The sequence below is a fragment of the Nymphalis io genome, chromosome 19 (genome assembly GCF_905147045.1).
Source record: "Nymphalis io chromosome 19, ilAglIoxx1.1, whole genome shotgun sequence".
Taxonomy (NCBI): Eukaryota; Metazoa; Arthropoda; class Insecta; order Lepidoptera; family Nymphalidae; genus Nymphalis; species Nymphalis io.
In genome coordinates this window covers 2340732-2361767 of record NC_065906.1, presented here as the reverse complement: position 1 = coordinate 2361767, position 21036 = coordinate 2340732, and the positions used below count along the sequence as shown (strand labels likewise).

Genomic DNA, 21036 nt, shown 5'->3' with positions numbered 1-21036 from the left:
CTTCCGAAGGACATTTAAAGGGCTATTATTGAGGTAGTAATCTGATCTAAGATATTCGTAAATCGTTAAAATGACAATTATAATGTCATTGCAAGAGTGAATTTTTAAGTAAAATATATTGATCTCGTTTCGCGTGTTGGAATTTCTTTCATCCAGATGAATGATATTTCGTACTAAATCACGTCATGGAAATGCATCATCTCCATTATTATGTATTAATGTTGACGACCAAGTGTAATACAAGGAGACATTAATGCTTAGGTAGAACTTATGATCTGCCGACATTAATACCAATTATTCATAAGACCCGTTAATTCAGGTGTGACAGGGATTATATTAAAATGATTAAATTTTCCATTACATTTGATACCTACTTTATATGATGAACTAACGGTTGTTCGCTATTCTCTAACCCTTTCTTAAACAAACTGACAAGCTCTATATTTTATCTCATTAATAGAATTTCCACCGGAAAAATCTAAAAGGAAATATATACCAGATTTTCATTAACGTTTTTTTGCGATTTCGCCCGCATTGGATTTATATACATCGGATATAAAGATAGTGTTTTATAGCCTTTTGATACCATTTGTATTTGCTTGATTTCGTTTCCAATTAAGAGAGTTTTATTTTACTCAAACCACTATTAATTTCATTTTCAATATTTGTATTACTATGTTTTTAAATATAATACTACTATTTTAAATATAAATAATTACTATTATTTTAAATTTAAATATGAAATAAAAATAAACACTGAGAAATGAATGTATCATAGTAAATAATAAGTCAGTCCTGAGACACACGAAAGGAATACCATGTTAAAAATAAAATCCTTAATCCTATAATAGCTAGTATAAATAAAGCTTTCGTTTCATTTTACAGACATACTTGGCGACGTGTGAAATATTGTTATCGATAATAAAAGTACAATAAGACTCTGCGACGACTTTATACACGAATCGCATCACGTCCTAAGAAATCTGAGAACAACGTGTAAAGAAATCTCGATGGAAATAAAATAAGAGAACATTTATGAATAAATTATGGCAATGTAAAGTATGATAAACGATGTAAGGATTGTAATGGAACAGCTTGTGGTGTACAATTAATAACCAAAGTTGTTGTTGACTCAATTAAAACAAATGCTTATCATGAAGCAACAAGGTCGATAGTGCTTTTATTTTAAGAATGAATTAAAACGTTCAGGTGGTTTGTTGTACGGACGGACGCCTCACATCAAGCTCAGCGGGTGGCTCAAATAAGTAAACTAGTATCTTGCGGACTAACGTAATAATCAGAATGTGTTCGACCACGTTAACAAGATACTTAGTAAACCCAAAGTGGAGCATAAAAGCTATGTAAGCATGATTATGCAGCGATTCAGTTGAGTTTCTGGAGTATTTAGTTAAGCTGGTCATCAAGAATTAATACCAACGCACGGTGATTATTCACGATTCGAAAGATTATGATGTTGTGAAAAATAATTAAGGCACGACGTTTTGAGAGCAAAGGTCGAGGAATCATTACAGGGGATTATTAAGTCTCTTGCAAAATCTTTACGATCTGTTGAGAGCTTTTGTAGTGTTATTATAAGGATTGGTATTTTCATTTATAGGAATATTTTATATAATTTTAATAAGTTGTTATTTAAATACATTACTTTGAATAAACATTCTGATAGAAAGTATTTTGTATATATATATATTTTTATATACTTTACATATATATAAAATTTGGTTACTAATGAAAGCTTATCTTTGTAAGATTTCTTCTAGCCACCCTAGAGTGTGATTAATATGAGGTTCTAAATGTACAGTAATTATTTTATGCAAAATCACACCAAGTTCCTGACGCTAATGCATGCCAAAACTAGTTCCCAACTTGAATGCATACGGAATCGCGGTGAAGATGTAAGATTAATCGGAATCGAATCTACGCGGTTCTGAAGTTGGAAACGTTGATTTTGAATTCAGAATTTAGAATATTTGACTTATTGTTGATTCAAATTATTTTAACTTCTTTCAGTTTATGATGGCCTATTACTACTATTTGATTTACTAAATCCACTGTAAATATATAAATAAAAAAAATTGTAATACAGTGAGGTTTGTGAAATTTTAAAACAAATAATTACTATCGAATTAATTGGGATGCCTTTTAATTTTAACCCTACACTCCAAAATTTCATAGGTAAAATTCAAAAACTTTTATCTTTATATCTTAGTAGTTCTTAGGTACATAAGATATAATAAATAAGTAAGATAGATGCAATACATTCCCTAGGTATACCAAAGATGTAAAAACTTTTAACTGAATTTCATTCTTGACTGTAGACACGATTTATCTTTCTGTACGATCAGCAAGTTATAAAACTAATAGTTAGAAGAAAAATTTGCGATAACATACAACAAACATAGTGGGAAACGTGAGAAAAAAGTCATAACGGGAACGTGTAATGGCACAGCTTTTCTAATTATATGAATGAGATACCGAACTCATTCAAGATGAAAAAAATATTGGCGTCGACTGTGAACTGAGATGAGGAATCGAAGGCATGCGATGACATAGGTAGGGTTTACGATACCGGCAGGTGACAAAAACTGATATGAATGCCAAGTTTTTGCTCAAAACCAGTTCTCGGCGGTTCAATACTTAAGAATGCTGTAGACGGACGCACAGATGAGAATCAGACGCTTTGTTTTGGTATTAAATGAGATATTGGTATGAGTAAAAGCGGTTGATTGTCTTCTGCGGCGCTTTAATTAACTTTTTTTTTTGCATAAATATGACATTTTCTTTTTACGCTAGCAAATTAAGAAAAATTAAAAATATAATTAAATATTATTACATAGTACGTCAATAGAAATAAGAGGAAGAAAGCAATTTATTTAGTGTAATTGAATAACTAATTTACAAGATAAATATAAACACGAAATCAATTTTTAATTAAAGTTTCGTTATAATTTAATGGGTTTTACATTAAATATTAAATTGAGTTAGTAAATTATTATTTTAATGGTCCTATAAATGTTCAACGAAAGAATTTACGTTCGAATTTTATGAACTTGTTATGAAGAAGTTAAATATTACAAAGTATTGTCAAATATTAGATAAGTTTTATGAGATTATAAAGTATTCCTGCTTCCTGCTTCCCCCTTCCTTCTTAAGTCCACGCGAGCTGGTTCTCGATGTCACCGCCTAACTGTGACATCAATTCCATCGCGCACAAAGAAATTTGGCAACTCCTTTCTTTGCCGCACTACCAAAGAATGGAATTCCTTACCAGCTCACGTGTTCCCCTCCTCTTACAACCCGGGTTCCTTCAAACGAGGCGTGAAGAGGCATCTTGCGGGCCGGCATGGCGGGGACGGCTAGTACAGAACATTCTTCCCGACTGTACTGGCCGTCGTCGCGTTTGGACTCTACTACCACTTACCATCAGGTGGAGTGGAGTCATTTGCCATCCCGGGGCATATAAAAAAAAAAAAAAAAGTATGGTCATTTTATATCATTACTATATATTTTCCGCAACTCTTAGTCCTCCCTTCTGGATCCTTCAGTTCCCCGTTAATCCAGTAATTTACATTTCCATGTCCATCGTATAGTCCTGGACTATCACTTTGGCAAATTGTTTTGCATTTATTTAAATGGTTTAGTCATGTAAGCTAACAAATAGACAAACTTATTATTTACTTTTGTTATGTTCTTATCAATCGTATGTATCCAACGTGGATTATGCTTATGAAATAAAAACGCTACGGTTTTATAATTTAAACTTCGTTCATTATATTACAATTTCCGGGCACATAAGTTACAATAAGTTTATCCATAGCTTTAATTTATATAATTACAAATAAACCTACAAAGTATTGGATCATAATGACGTTGGTAATTGTATAACTTAAATGATTAAGACGAAACATTCGTAATCGCTATTTTTTGTCGAGTAATTAAATTCAATTAATCTCGTTAATAATCTTGTTAAATTAGCAGTAATGTCTTATAATGGACGCAAAATTCTGTTTATACTATCATTGAAATTATTTATTGTAATTACACAATTTCATGTTTGACGGAAATTTGGCAATCGAATTAATATCAAATATATATAATATGTATCATCACATTGACCTGCAACTATTTCATTGAAATACAAAATAAAATATTTTTTTATATTTAGTAAGTTTAATGAGACTTACTATATATACCTTTAGAAAATGTCAAGCTTTCTCTATACTGTACACCAATGTGCAAATTCTTACTGCAAATGTTAATGGTTATTTATCCTTCATGAAGATCAATATTATTTATTTAAAAAATGCGATATTCAAACGTTTTTAGAAGGTTAGTCTCATTTTCTGCCATAAATTATGCTTGGTGGTCCATCTTCGAAGCATTGTAAAACCTGTTACAGACGTTTGTGAGTTTTTTGCATCAACGAAACGTATTATTACACGCCTGTTCGTTTTTTTGTTACTTCTGTTATATAAACCTGACCATTGTTTACTTTTGATTATAATTATATATGAATATTTATGTATACATATATATGAAAATTTATGTATCCATTTGATATCAGATAATCACATCGTCTATTATTATAAAAGTTGGTAGATTTTTCATTGCGAAAGTTTTCATACTATCATATTTTGTTGTAAGTCCCCGCTAGATGGCGCAGCAGCTCATCAACTTATATACCGTTCTGTCTATAGAAGCAATCAAACTTAGTAAATGTTTTAAAATTATGGCTTAAAACAAAATGCCAACCTTATAATTATTTTGGTCGCATGACAAGAGGAAATTACAAGGCCTGGTGGCAAAGACAATTGTTTCCGAAACAGTAATTGTCGCTGTTACTTGTGAACAATTCCATCAACTGTTATATTAAGTTAATCAGCTTCAAAAACAATTAAACTACAATTGTAATTTAAAATGAACATATGGAATGAGCTTAATGGTGAATATATTATGACAATACGAGACATACCAACGCAAGCAAAAATTAAAATAATAACAATCATTTTTGAATGGTTCGATTGTAAGGTAGGAGTTGAAGGAAACAAGTTAATCAAATGACACGTGACTTATCATTATACTATCTACTAGCAAGACATACAATAAATCTGTACGTTAATTAAACTTACCACTACACCTCCTACTAGCACTAATCATTGGCCAAAATAAATCAGGGAACGATTTCCAAGGCTTACCCACTGCTTCCTTACTCAAGCATTTACGTAAATATAATATCAACAACTCAGTATGACTAATGAAACCAAGGAATTTAGAGTTACACTGGCTCACTTGTCCTTCAAATTGGAACACAAAAATACTAAGTAAAATTCTACCGCTTAACAGCAATCTGTTAAGCGGTAGAATTTAGGACGACTGGATACCTACCCAGCCGGGCTTGCGCAAAGCCACAAGTGTTTACAATTAAACTACTATAGTGTTTGTAACGAGTTTATTTAAAATGTTTTTTTTATTTTTTAATTCGCGTTAAATAATCGCGTTGCTCAGATATGAACAACTGGTTCGTATCTGAGCAGTAAACGTTTTTTCATTTCGTAAATACTACAGCTACATATAAATTAAATTCAATACTTTAATATCTGATTGTAAGATTTTGATGGAGTTCCTGTAGATTATACACGATGTACCCATAATTATGGATTTAGAATTTTCTCGGACAGTTCTGTTTAGTCGAGTGGATTTTCCAAGCGGCTGAAAGCGCTTATCGGTCCAAAATTTCTCATAACAAATTCTCTAACATAATTTGAATTTAGCTGATTATGCTATCTCTGGTAATGGAAATCTACTACAGGCTAAAGTAATAAACGATATATTATTTTTTGTTCATGAATTAAAAATACATAGAATTAATGTTATAAAAACAGATAAACGAAATCAACTAACATAATAGAAATCACGTATTAAATATTTATTTTAGATTTAAAATTCTTCAAAGTTCAACGACATTCCAATTTTGAATATTAACGTCATGAAATCCATTAGTTGCAAACGCTAGAAGTTAGAAACGAAGTTTCCACGGTAGAAGTTGAATCCGACGGCATAGTTGTTTTAGAAACAAGACTGATCGAAGCAAAAAGCCGTCTCGTAATTCTTACTGCAAATGTTATGAGAAACGGCAAAATTATTTCCACAAATAAGGCTACAAGAATATAATAATTATGAAATAATTTAACATTTTAAAAACGGTTTCGGTTAAAAAATTAAAAGTAGTTGATTTTATGAATTAAAAACTTTTAAGTTAAAGTTAAGTTTAAGAGTATTATGGTTGAAATTTTGATTGCAAATACTTAGTTGAAATTACCTAAACTAAATTTTTAAGCGAATGCAACTATTTTGTAACTAGTACCGACCGACTATTATATTACATAATACTAATATTTTGTTATTCCGATGTTTAAATAAAGGGAATCGATAATCAATATATTTTTTTTAAATGGTCACAGAAACGTGACTAAAATATATTTTTAATAAAAGTAATCTAGCTCTGCTTGTGGCTATCGTAATTTTATAAAATTACGATTAAAATTATTTTCCGTTGAAATTGGGGTTAGGATTGGAAACGACAATAGTCCATGTGGTAAGAATTGAACCTGTGTCATTCACATCACTAGACGAGACGTTTACAGTTGAGCCCCTGAGGCTTAAATACAATTTAGAAGTTAATATGAAACCAAAAGCGCCATCGAGTAATGTGTATTTACGACGTGTCAAAACAAAAAAAAATCAATCATAAAATTTCAAACGAATATCGCCACATTTGTTACCAATTATAGCGTTGAAATACTCACTGAGAATCTTTCCTTGGGTCGGATGTCTGTCTGTATTGTAATTAATAACTTCAGAACGCCCTCACTCAACACATGTGCGCTCGGGTTACAGATTTATTGCGTTATTATTGTTTATTTCTTAATTTAATATATTGTTAAATGTTTCGGTTTCAAATTTTATTGTTATTGAATGATGAGATGAATTGAATTGTTTTGATAATAATAATTTAGCAAATGATTAATTGTGAAGTTTTTTTTTTATTTGATATTGCGATTTATCCATATATTCCCTGAAACTCTACTATATTCAATGTTGTTCATGTATGTCTTATAAATTATAAAAAATGGATAAATACAGTCACATGTCCAGTGTAAAAATAAGATTACAAAATGAACACTATATGGATGATATATACTGGTAATATTTGAAAAATGAATTCGTATCAGAAATTCCGAGAAAATAGCTCTTAAATCTGCAACCTGCACGTTTCACATTCAAGATGTACTGCTAATTAACCGAGTTACTTGAACGTAAACTAGCGAAATTTATAATATGACGCGAGAGGTGTATGTTTAAATATCGCTTCATGTGCAATTTAAAACACAATTTTTTAAATTTTATGATATGTTTGTGTCTCGAAAAATATACTTTAGATAAATTGGGATGATTTAGAATGTTTTTCCTCGTGTATCGTGTATCCTTCTTTTAGTTTTTACTTGTCCAATTTATTGTGTTTTTTTTTCTTTCTTTATTTTTTTTTCTTTCACGAATTTCTCTTCTCACATATTTTTCTTACTTTATTTTATCTTTACTTAGTAGTACTTTGTGCACAATTGTCTTGGTTGGTACCCCACACCCACCCACTCATAAGATTATATACTACCGCCAAAAAGTGGTACTTGGTATTTTTGTTAGTTTCCAATGTTGGTAGCGCTTTGACAATGTAAGGGATCGTTTCAATGTCTATGGGCGATGGTGACTTACCATCAGTTGGCCTTTTTGCCAGACAATCTACAATTTTAAATAAATAAATTAAAAATATTATACAGTCCCTCTATATTTTGTTCCACATTTTGTTTCTTATTTGTAATATCGTTAAAACAACTTCCAACAGTTAAACATTTATTGCCCCTACAGTAAACAACCATTTAATAAATTGAGTAGCAAATAATGCAGCTCTACTGGTCACTCACAAATATTGACTCTTCGTAAAAGTCGGAACTGACCAGAAATATTATCCCCCGTTCCTTAATTACAAAGAGGACCGCGCCTCAAAACACCCGCTAACATTAATAGGAACAAAACAAACAGATGTCAGGCTGGTTCTTTATGTAGCGCTTTGCATGAGCTATAATTTATTTCAAATTGAAATTTAATATCAAAATATATTATGGTAAGATTCAATCAATAAAATACTATAATTCTGACGAAATAAAAAATGCCTGGATGTATAAAGACATAATAAAATTACAGATACAGTAAAATTAGAAAAAGTTATATCACATTTGTTATGACATATATCAAATTATTATACCTTTATTCAAAAAAAAATAACAAAAACGAATATACATAGTGTAATCGGTAAGTATCCAACGACAAAAATTACAGTCAATTAGTTCTGTTCAGCGACGTTATAGCCCGTTTAACGCTCCCAATAGGTAGTCGTCCTAAAAATACTAAAAAGCAGACATTTTAGGGTGGCGACGTATATCGACGTTATCAAAGATACGCCGCTTCCTTAGATAATGGTCGAAGCGGTCAATATTTGGAAACGCATCGACGACAGTAAAGTGAGTTCACTTTACGTTAAAGGCTGCAGAGGAAGGACTATGTTTTTAGTTGTAAGTATATATTTAACTAACTTGTAACCTGTATTTTTCATCTCGGGTTTTTGACAATCTTTTTAATTTGCTTAAAGCTTTAATACGAAGAACATTAATATAATTATGTTAACAGCTGGTTTATTTACGTTAAGATTTCCAATAGATTTTGATAATTATATAGTTCGACATAAATATTAATTAAAATATCTTATCTAATTTGCTATAATAATATAAAAAAATATACACTCGGTGGTAGGGCTTTGTAAAAGCTCGTCTGGGTAGGCATTACTAACTCATCAGATATTCTACCGCAAAATAACAATACTTAGTATTGTTGTATTCCGGCTTGAAGGGTGAGAATCAGTGCCATTACAAGCACAAGAGATATAAAATATTGGCTCTCAACGTTGGTGATTGTAACGAATGGTTAATTTTTGCAATATTTCCATGTCCATAGGTGTCCGCATACTTATTATATAAAAATATATATTCATTAAATAAATAATTATGCAAAGATTATATTAGACAGATAAATATATCAGGTAATATTCTTAAACTGAGATGTTTTACTTTGTTGTAACTAGATCAATTTATATTCTTAATCCCAACTATAGAGTAATATAAAAACTAAATATTAAAAACAAGCAAATACACACACCATAAAGGTATAATCTGGACTCATCTAATAGTCATAAATAAAGGACACTAATTACGCTTCCTCAACTTCATTTCGCTCATTTAAAGTTGCACGATAAATCCTAAAACGAAATCGTACCTACAGATGTCTCAGTAAATAAAGATTAAACCATTTAATCAGCCTGTCCTAGAGTTCTGTTCCTTGTTTTGTATAACAAAAAGTTTTGACGTGACTTATATCTTGGACTTTGGGTTAAATTAGAATCGCAAAGAGTGTTTAGTTACAAGGAAAACAAATTATTGTGTTGGGGTGATTCAGAAAAATTGTTGTCTAACTTTATAAATTTGTTTGAGAGTGATTTATGCTAGATGAGAACTAATCTAAATTGGACTTTTTTAATATTATTCGAATGGATTTTAAAGAGTCAGTTTTCATTGCATATGTAAGAAAAAGATCAGTAACTTATTATTTATAATCTTTTTGTAAATCTTTACATTTCTTTTTGTCATCTAAGATAATATTATGTATTCATTTTGTTTAATTATCTTAAAGGAAAACATCAATGATTGAATATGTTATATATTCCAGTAACGTAAATTTAGTAAGTTACAAATTAAGTAATAGGCTGATACAGATGTATTTGAAACAAATTACTTACAGCAAACAGACAGACGAGATCCAAATCACGTTTGTACCTGAAACAATTACAAAAGGCATCAGTGTCACAGTTCCATCAGACTTACATCTACATTTAGAGAATCACTTAATGCTAGATATTCAGTCTTTCTTGTTCCTTATCTTAAAAAAAAACATTAAATTTGACAGTGCATTAGTATCATAGGAAGGATATTATGTTGTAAATGCGTGTAGGTGGGGATCAAAGAAACATTATGCGTTACGGTTTACCATTTAAAGATAAGAGCGTGTTATGGAGACGCCTATACTCTAACGTTGAAAGATTACAATTTTATTTACTGCTCCAAAACGTTTGATAATCCATGTCTTAATTAACCAAGCGAGAGAAGACTTTTACTATGAGTCCCGGAGCTTATACTTTTAATCGAAATGTGCTTTTTGGTTTTAATTCAAAAGCAACTTTATACTCTTGCATTTAAAGTTGTAAATTTAATGCAATTATGCTAATAGCAAAGATAGATGAAGTTATTAACGATACATCGATTGGTTCATTGGTAGCGGATTCTTTACATATGTTTTGTCGGCAACCAATATCCATTAGCAGTGCGCTGATTCCAAGAGAAACATTTTTTTTTAATAATCCAAAGAGATGTGTGAAGGAAAAAGTAACCAATCGCTGACCCTACCTACCACTTTATACTAATTTAATGTCGCCTTAAAATCCTCGGAACGGTGAGATGAGTGAATTTGGTTTTAATAAGTCTAGCTCCTTTATCTTTAATTGTCCCATAAATCTGACCTGGATATATTTTATTTGATTTTTTAACAGATCGGCATAAAACAAACGAACTCAAAAAGTTTTTGAACGAAATTTATTTGGAGGAAGTTGAATCAATCACGGTTGGTAATCCTATAAGCTATAAACAAAGCCGGACAAATGCCGATAAAGCCGACTTTTACGATCTGCCACCTCGTTTATTACGAAGAGTGTCGAGACGAAACAAAAGTAAAGGAATTGTATTAACAAATCGAACCGCACTTGATAGTATTGTTGGTTACATTTACGATTCAGGCCAATATAAAACGTATTGGAGCATGCCATTAAAATGTTCTATCGTTATCGGCTTATGGCACGATTTAGATTTATTTATGACGTAAACTATTTCAATTCGAACAATTGTACGGATGACTTAACCGTTTATGTTTTTATAAGATAATTTATGAGGACGTTAATCTTAAATTTTCGTTTTATAACAAATTTCGACTCCGGTGATCTTGTTTATATTTTGTGTAAATAAAATACGATAAGAAACGATAGATACAATGAAAATAAAATTAATTTATTATGATATATGTTACTTGAATAGATTTGAGTTTATATTCAACCTTACTAATATTAAGTCGATAGTAAATACATTTAGTTTTTAGTGTTTGTATATCCGTTACCGTGTATAGCCATCTTAATTGTTTTTTGGAGGAAAAGTTGTTGATGGGCCGGTTGGCGTGGTTGGTTGATACTTGCCTTTCACGCCAAAGGTTGTGAGCTCCATTCCCACCCAGGACAAACATTTGTATGCATAAACATGTCTGTTTGTCCCGAGTCTGGGTGTAATTATCTATGAATGTATTATTATTTACAAAAGAAAAGTAGTATATGTAGTATATCAGTTTCTGGTTTCCATTGTACAAGCTCTGATTAGTTTGGGATCAGATGGTGGATTATTAATTTTTAGACTCAGAATTATCATCATAATTAATATTATAAATGTGATAGTTTGTTTTCTATGTTTTCACGTCTTATCTCATAGGTGTTCAGAAAAGGACATGTGGTACTAAATATAGCCCCCTCCCTAATCACTATGAAACTATTTTCTAATGTAACTGACATACAATAAGTGTCTTATTGTATGTCAAAAAATATTAGAAGCATTAATAGCTCGCATCGTATATTATTTTAATTATTTTTGTTATTAATAGCGTCATCTATAACAATAAATACAACTAAAAGTACCTACGTACAAACGGAATGACTAATTACAATGTTATATTATTCATAGCATTATGTTAGTATATAACTCATTCTATGGTTGTTAAAGATATTTTAAATGAATAGTCAACATGCAGTGTTCGTTAAAATCTGACCCTACGATTTGATGTTTCATACATTAAACATAGAATATTGGCGTGACTTCAAGCGATTTTGAACGTTATGTGTAGCTGCTTTAAGATTGCAGTTTTAATGATCTTTAACTTTTAAATATGAGATTTTGAAATGTCAAGAATCATCGTAATGTGAAATCTGACTCCGTGGCCTCGTCGCTGTTACTGAATTTAGAAAATTTAATATTTTGTTCTTACTTCTATTATTGTATATTAATGAGTAAGTGCTCCTTTGTTTGTATGTAACCATCAATTTCAATACAACACGGAACTGATTTTAAAACATTTTGACGATTGTAAACTGCACATTTTATGAAAATAATTTCTAAGAATGAAGTAAATTCACAAATATTCTAAATTATTATTATACATAGTTCCTTAAAGTTTATTTTAAATTCGTTCTTAACAGAAACAAGCAAATAAACGAGTCATTAAAAATAAACAAGACTAGTAATGCTCAAAAAAGCGAACACGGAGGTAGATAAAAACATCACATTGACATCTCGATCACGACTCGAACGCGACTCGGAATCCGTGATGTCATGATGAAGATGAACCTACGCTGACAAGGTCGATGTCAGGACTAATATATTATGATTTTACAAAGAAGAAATGCACAATATACTTTTTGGGAAAATAAAACAGTAACCCGTATCGTATATATAAGTAGTTCTAGGCCCCCCGGGAATCCCTTTATTTAAAAAGGATATGTACAAATAGAACGATAAGGTCTTCTGACATTTCGAATCCTTATATTGTTAAAAATGTCCAAGCCCTTTATCATACTTTCGCAAATATTTTGATTGAACACAAATATCCAATTAAATTTTTTATTTAAATTTAATTATTTATTAATTTATTAATACGGTTGGTAATATTTTATATGATTTAATTGTACCAAATATTTATTTATTTTACTTATGATTTATTTTGTCATGAATATTACTCAATTAAAAACTATTTTCTTAATACGTTTTTGGTAATAGTTACCAAATATCTTTTTAAACTTGACATTCTTTTACGTATGGTATACATTCACTGATATAATATCGGATTTAGGTTTACTCATACTGAAGTATTCCATTATATTCCCTTCAATGTGAAGCCGACTGACGACATCTGGTAAATTAACTTCTGACACCTTTTTAAGCGGATCAACTTTAAATTACATTTCGTTTTCACAAAAAAATATGTCATTATGATTGAAATTTAAGGTACGAACTGCATAAGGTATCACCAAAAATGGGATCTAAGAATTCGTTAAAAACAAATGTGGCAAAAACTTTTCCAGGATCAGAACACACAAGCTTATAGTATTTGCTGTAGATTCTCAAAACATCTAACTGGTCCGAAAGGCGACCATCATTACCAAGAAAGCATTTTGATTGCGACACAAGGTAGCTTTCAGAAAGTCCATTAGAAAAATTGCTGTTCAAGTTTTCGAGGGAATGCTCAGAGATGTTCGAGCAAAAGTAAAAAGAATGTGGGACTGAGGCGCAACAAAATGAAGAAATTAACTCGAAATCGGTGTAACAACGGGGAGATCACTTAATCGCCACTCGTCAAGAACCGGTTTTTTTTCTGAGGTCAGCGGGCGCTTTGAAATTACGATTGTTTTTGATGGAACTTCGCGTGTATCAGTGTCTGCTAACAAGTTATTTTTACTATACGAGAAAATTATAAATATATATTTTTTAAATATAATTTGGATAAGCTTTTAAAAGATTATGAGTGGATACGAATAACAAAAAACCGTTACAATCGTTGAGAATTTATTGTTCCCTTTTTAATTACTTAAGCTTAGTTTCTCATACTACGTTTAGCGAATATTGTTTTAGCAAGAGATTTTGCCAAAACAAAAAAAAAAGATAAATTCCACTCAGACGTTCATTCTACCCATATAGCTACTCTGTATAAAACTCTGTTTTATGAAAACCAAGCGGGGCTCTTTGAGGGGTATTAGGGCACGCCACCCGGTTAGTCCAAGGATCACGAACGCGTTTTATGCCGCGTCCTAAGAGAAAGGATATCGCGATAAAGATTACTTAAAGTTTTTTATTCTGAAATAAATAACTAAATATATATTTTTTGGAGTGGCTTTGGAATGTTTTATTCGTGTATTTCATAATATGACGTTATATATGTATATTTATAAATAGTCTATTCTACCTACAAGTATTATTACTCTTTAACATTTGCCAATGTTACGAAACATAATATCCTGGGACATTTTTCACACAAGGCCATCTGATCCCAAATTAAGGTTGTACAGAGCTTGTACTATGGAAACCAGACAACTGATATAACTAACATATACTATTTTTCTTTAGTAAATACATACTTATATAAATAATTACACCCAGAATAAGATCAGGACAAACAGACATGTTCATGCACACAAATATCTATCCTGGGTGGGAATCGAACCCACAACCTGCGGCATGAAAGGCAAGCTTCCACCAACCACGCCAATCGGCTCGTCAAAAAAAACCATATGATTATTTAAAAAAAACTTATTCAAAGAATTATAAATTAAAACTTAAAAAAGATTTAAAAATAAATTGATTATGATAATAAATTGATAATTGAGTTGTAAGCTAAACGCTAATCGTTCGTGTAATAAAGAAAATACTTGTCCGAGTTGAATTATTATTTTTATAGTACCCGGTGTTCAGATAGATTGCTCGTGATTTAAAGCTTTCAGGACTTAAGCTTCTTGGGGGAAGCAATCCGGCTAATACTGAAGTAACTTACCTGTAACTTAGAGAGATTCAATGGAATCTGTAATTGATATTTGAAATAGCTAGTATTTATATTTGTGATGTTTGAGTCTATTGGGACATCAAATATTAATATCTAAATTATAAAGCGTCATGTTAACACATGTAACATTACGGATGTATTTATAGAAGAAGTCGCTATGGTTCAGTGGTTAGACCAATGATTGCGGGTTCAAACGGAGTTAAACATCACTGAGTTTTCATGTGCTTAATTTGTATTTACAATTCATTTCGTACTCGGTGAAGGTAAACGTCGAAACCTGCATGTGTCTAATCTCACTGAAATTCTGCCGATTTATAGTAGCGTAGTGGAACAAGCTTCAAAACTTCTCGAAGGGAGGAGAGGGTTTACTCCAGCAGTGGAACATTTGCTTTACTTGAACTAATAATTCTTAAAAATTGTAAAATAAAATATGTTCATTCGTTAAAAAATATGTTTAAAAATAAGTTTTAGCATTTTATAGAATTCATTAAATCTAGAAATATTTTGTATATGAAGTAAGCAGCCGTGGTTTTTGATTATCGTTTATAAATACTGATTTATAAGCAACAACATCAATGGACAACGCTCGATATTAGCGTAGTTTATTATTTTAATTATAATATGTGCATATACTAGCTTAAAATCACAGCAACTAGTTTCTTGTTTATCCTATTAGTTAAATTCATTTAGAATTAGTTCGAAATGACGTCACAAGTATTATTTAATTTTAAATCGAAAAAATAAATTACTTTATATGACTATGATGATTTCACTGGATGAACGAACCAGAGCAAAAAATACTCAACATAGACGTTTTATTTACTCTTGAAATAAATTTACAAGACGTTTATAACAATAAGTCGATATAAGAAAACATTGATATCTCATTCATAAGTCCTTTATTTCATTCACAGCTTTTCTGGTGGCATTATTCAAATTTTAATCTCAACAACTCTCAATATTAAAAAAGAAATTGTAAATCCTGAACCGTTATACATTTTGTTTTATCATTTTATTTGAAAGCTTAAAATGTTCGCATCAACCTTTGTCGTTATGTTTGTGTTGTTGTTATTAATTATTTGCTGTCTCGTTGGTCTAGTGGCTAAATATAAGGCCGCAGACCCCGAGGTTCTGGGTTCAAACCTCTGGTCAGGAAAACAAAAAATGGGTTTTTCTGTCGAAAATTCACAGTAGCAACCTCCGGGCTGTCTAGAAGTTGGAAGTGTGTACACTCCCATACCTAAGGACGTAAAAAAGTTGGTCCTGCGCCTGAACTCTTTCCGGTCGTGTCGGATTACCGTCCCATCGAATTATGAAAGTTAGGGAATAGAGAGTGCACCTGTGTTAACGCACACGCTTATGCTTTATAATATATCTTGCACAGTTGGCTAATCTCTCTTGAGATTTGAGGTTTGGAGGACATTTTTTTTTTTTTTTTTTTATAGAATAGGAAGGTGGACGAGCATATGGGCCACCTGATGGTAAGTGGTCACCAAACGCCCTTAGACATTGGCATTCTAAGAAATGTCAACCATCGCTTATAGCCAATGCGCCACCAACCTTGGGAACTAAGATTTTATGTCCCTTGTGCCTGTAATTACACTGGCTCACTCACCCTTCAAACCGGAACACAACAATATCAAGTATTGCTGTTTTGCGGTAGAATATCTGATGAGTGGGTGGTACCTCCCCAGACGAGCTTGCACAAAGCCCTACCACCAGTAAAATATTATATGATATGTATACGGTTCATCGACTTTATAGTCGATATCTTTCGGATCATCTCAGTTATTTCTTTTCCGAACCAGTAGTAGTTTCTTATTTGACTGCTTCTGTATCGAATAAACAGAAATTAAGCACATGAAAATTCAGTGGTGCTTGCCCGGGTTTGAACCCACGTTCATCGGTTAAGATTCACGCGTTCTTACCACTAGGCCATCTCGACTTTTTTTTTATAATTAAAGAGTAATTATTTCTGTTTATTTCTGTTTATAATTCATCTCGTGCTTTTCGGTGAAGGAAAACATCGTGAGGAAACCTGCATGTGTCTAATTTCATTGAAATTCTGCCACATGTGTATTCCACCAAACCGCATTGGAGCAGCGTGGTGGAATAAGCTCCAAACCTTCTCCTCAAAAAGGGAGAGGAGGCCTTAGCCCAGCAGTAGGACATTTACAGGCTGTTATTGTATTGTTGTTGTATTGTATTGAATAAAGAATTTTTGATTTGATTAGTATATAATATTACTTTTGTAAAAAATATTGTTGTCTACTATCGCATGAAGGTTTTTGATTTTAAAGTGATTTAGATTTTATATTATCTACCTACCCGCTGGGCTCCTGTGGCTTTGCTTTCACTATCTCCCAGAGAGACTATAAGATGTCGTGAAAATATACAGCTTTTGTTTTATTCTTATCAAATTTCGTATCTACGCGATATTGTAACTTCATCTCCTTATATTATTTATTCGCTTTACGCTAAATTTATTTCTATTCGCGTCATATTTCTTAAGAGAAAATCTTAAAGTACACGCCACACTTGAGACATAGAGCAAATAAAAAAATTTGGTATTTAAAATACATTACCGTTCTTTTTTTGACAAATTCAGTGATAGTAAACATCTATAAATAGATTTATGTCGACAAACAAAAAGGTACAGGCGTCAAAACAGTGCCTACATCCCTATTTCCCAACAAACCAAGAATTGATAAAGTGACGATCGATCATACGTTATCAGAACCCACGTGTCCAAGTGTATCCTAATCCATTACAACTTTCCAGTTAATAAAATTCATCCGTCGAACGTTATTTACAAATTGATAAATATATGATAAACCAGGTAACAGCTACCGCGGTGACATGTCCATGATAAGAAGGCATGTTTGACAAGGATAACGCTGTCCCGCTTCTTCAAAAGCAATTAAATGAGAATGAAAGAGAAGTATATATGAATAGCTTTTATCGTATTGTTGATACGTTGATCAGGGTATGCTTGATGTTGTTATACTAGAAACTTACATGGGAACACCGTTTAATATCATATTATTATGATACATTAAAAAACTTTCTTATTTTTTTAGGTAAATTTAGTTTAACAATAATTTTCATCTAATTTATTTGCCTAATCACAGAGAAATATTGAATAAAACATGAGATCGCACTAAACCTGTTTCATAATCATTAGTTAATGTCAACACAGTATATTTACATTTTAAACTTATTTATAGCTTCGAGCGTTATGAGATAATAAATTTTATAGATTGCCAACTATAACATTACGATTTGAACCAAAACCATAAATAATAATTTAATAGAAATAATAACAGGATATAATTTAAATAAAAAACAAAAACAATTTAATATAGAAATAAAGTAGAAGCCAATATAGAAATATCAGTAACGATTACAAAATAACTAATTACCTAACAAAGCTGAAACATGACCAAAGAAATAGTTCGGAGTCAATCGCACGCAATCTATACCGGAGACCATATAAATTCAAATGACAATTTAATCTAATAGACAAACCCATGAACCTGTCTTTAGTGAGAATTTAATGGCAACACAACGATAATTACTGGTAAGTAGCAACAACTAGCAACATGAATTGAAATGCAAAATTCAAATACAAATATAGAAAATTAAACCGAAACTTAAGAAACATTAGATACAGAATCGCTCGAACGATTAACGAAAATATATCAAAAGCGTCGTCCGTACGAAGATATATATTTCGTTTTAAGTAATTAAGTGGCTTGGAGCTAGGTATCTTCATTGAGTCGCATGAATCTAGAAATACTCGTTCCTTGCAATAATTACAGCTAAAGTTATTTTAAGGGCCACTTAGTGAATTCATTACATTGATATCGAGAACTGGAGCGTTGACGATAATTTTCTACAGCTGCAGATTTTTTGGGTGTAAATATTTGATTACTGCATTTTTATTTTTTGTTATCACAACGACATACTATACGTGTTGTTAATAACGCTTCGATAATTAAAATCTCGTTGATATATTAAATAAAATTTCAATCATTTTCAGCAGTGAAGTTTTTGTATTGATAAACAAAAAAGGAAAAAAAGAAAGAGGAATCCTAATAACACACACAATTATAAGTATCAATAAATACAGATACATACAAATGCGTAAATAAACAAGGAACATAACCGAAAATATTTATAATTGTATAACAAACTTATATTCATTTTAATATCAAAATAATTCAGAAACATCTAACAATTACTAACACAAACAATTATAAGCGACCAACAAAAACAAAACACAAAAACCACTGATTACTCCACGATTGTGCTCAGTTTTGTTAACAAATAGAAATCCAATAAGAGAATAACGAAATCTAATTACAAAACGAAGTTGTCATTGGTGTTATTTAATGGCTATCGGACTGTACCGTTAATTGTGGTCTAGAAATTTTAGAGACTAAAATAACACGTTAACTAGAAAACGAGACTACAAAATTGGCGCCGGGCGGAGATAAAGGGAATTAATTGTTCTAATTTATTTAGTGCTTCCAAATATATCGATAGAATATATGATAAAAATATATTAGAATCAATGAATCTTGTTTAAATATATATTTAAAATTTCAGTCTCAATGGCTCAATGCTATTAGAGCGATGTGAAAGTCACAGATTCGAATTGTTGACTTGGTCGTTACTATTTTTTTTATATATAGATTGGGCCAGTTTATGGTAAGTTACCAACGCCCATAGACATTTCAAACGTATTTTTTTAGTATTGCTTATATCGCCAATTTGCCGCCAAACAGAAACTAAGAGGTTATGTCCCTTGTACCTAGTTATACTGGCTCATTCACCAACACAATAATACTTAGTATTACTAATTTGCGGTATAATAATATTATTTTAATAAACATATATATATATATGTATATATGTATATATACGAAGAACCTAATACTCGTTGTATCTTTGATTACATTAAAAGTTTGAATGTCGGAGTTTCCATACTAACCCGATCCAATGTACCTTACTCGATAAAGACTATAGTTAGTCTTAGCAATTTAGCACAAACTTATAACGAGGAGAAATTAGAGCTAAGAGTAATTCCTTAAAAATACATACTCATTATAACATTTTCATCTTTATAAATTCTATTTTGTCTTATTACGTAAACAATATACGTCACAAAAGAACAATTTCATATAAAACTTTTTAAATTTTTTACCGTTGCCCTATTAGTATTGAAAAAATAATTTGTTCTATATTTAAAGTAACTTTATCGGCACGTCATAAGCATGACCCTATGTTGAATTAAAAAAAGAATGCTTCTATGACGTAAATAATGGATCAGTGTATAAAGGCATTGCTATTGAATTTACGGTTAATGTATTTTTTCATTGTTTGTACTCCATTCTCATTCTGTGTAATTTATAAAAGGTCTTTATTTGACTTCCTTTAAGGCTGTATTCCTTAACGATTGCGTGTTTTTTGTCTTTTTTATTTTATCACTTAGATGTTGAATCAATTCGACTTTTTATATCACTTAGTTTTATGACTAGGTTTTAATAGCAACTCCTAATTTGGTATGGAGCCTTGGTATATCGTTAGTTGATATTATATAGTGAGTTTGTTAGTTTGTTCTTGCGTTCCGTTGCTTCAACCGTCTTTCCTAATAAATTACATTCAAAGACTGGACATATTTATGGTGCTGGCGTATCAGATCCCCAATCATTGATGTACCTTTCCATCTTCTGAGACCGTTCTTATTATTGAAGGTTTTGTGATTTTTTTTAATTTCTTTAATACTTTCGTACGTATCAGAAATAATGTACACACAAAACAATTTCATAAGAGAGCTAAGTATAAAATCCAAAGAAATTTTTCCAGCACACCCAAGGATGAAATGATAATAAAAATCTGTCTTACAATGTGCAGTGAAGTGATATATACCTTTATATGTACAGTTATATAATACGTAACAAGCCAAAACACAAATAATATACATACTGGTGGTAGGGCTTTGTGCAAGCTCGTCTGGGTAGGTACCACCCACTCATCAGATATTCTACCACAAAACAGCAATACTTGATATTGTTGTGTTCCGGTTTGAAGGGTGAGTGAGCCAGTGTAATTACAGGCACAAGGGACATAAAATCTTAGTTCCCAAGGTTGTTGGCGCATTGGCTATAAGCGATGGTTGACATTTCTTACAATGCCAATGTCTAAGAG

At 31.2% G+C, this 21036-nt stretch overlaps 1 protein-coding gene across 2 annotated transcripts in view; it reads right to left on the bottom strand.

Moving 5' to 3' along the window:
- Positions 1 to 21036, bottom strand: part of LOC126776210 (uncharacterized) — a 177150-nt gene that overhangs the window by 104772 nt on the left and 51342 nt on the right. For both annotated transcript variants that reach the window (XM_050498517.1, XM_050498519.1), the window contains one exon: positions 9923 to 9959. The gene's annotated coding sequence lies outside the window, so the exon portion shown is untranslated. The remainder of the gene's footprint in view (positions 1 to 9922; positions 9960 to 21036) is intronic.